We start from the raw sequence: 752 nt of genomic DNA on the forward strand, positions 1-752 counted from the left end.
GGCGGAGCTGCATTCTGCTGAGCCCAGACCCGGAGAGAATCGCGAGGCCGGAGCTGTGTTCTCCTCTGCATAGACCTCGCCGGTACAGTGAAGGCAGAGCAGAGTTCTACTCAGCCCAGATCCAGGCGTAGGGGCCACCGCGAGGGCAGAGCTACGTTCTGCTCAGCACAGACGTGGGAGACAACACCAAGGCGGAGCAGCCTTCTCCTTGGCATAGACGTTGGCGGCACCGTCTCGCATTGGGAGAACTCGGGGCCGAATCCACTGTGAATAAAATCTCCTGTTTGTAGCCCTGAATAATGAAAGTCAGAGACTACTTAGAATGGTTCAGTGTGGAAAACAGGAAACAAAAATCACCTTTCCATCCTGTGGACCGAGGTTGTCTCCACCCAAGGGTTAGGATTTTAGGGTTAGGGTTATGGTTGCGGTAAGGGTTAGGGTAGGGTGAGGGGTCAGGGTTCGGGTCAGGGTCAGGGCTAGGGCTAGGGCTTAGAGTTAGGGTTAGGGTTTAGGGTTAGGGTCAGGGTCAGGGTCGGGTCGGGTTAGGGTCAGGGTCAGGGGCTGGGGTTAGGGTTAGGGTTGGTTAGGGTTAGGGTTATAGGGTTAGGGTTAGGGGTTGGGGTTGGGGTTGGTTAGGGTTAGGGGTTAGGGTTAGGGTTAGGGTTAGGGTTAGGGTGTTAGGGTTAGGGTTAGGGTTAGGGTTAGGGTTAGGGTGTTGGGTTAGGGTTAGGGTTAGGGTTAGGGTTGGGGTT

The sequence above is a fragment of the Colobus angolensis genome, unplaced genomic scaffold, assembly GCF_000951035.1.
Source record: "Colobus angolensis palliatus isolate OR3802 unplaced genomic scaffold, Cang.pa_1.0 Scaffold204, whole genome shotgun sequence".
NCBI lineage: Eukaryota > Metazoa > Chordata > Mammalia > Primates > Cercopithecidae > Colobus > Colobus angolensis.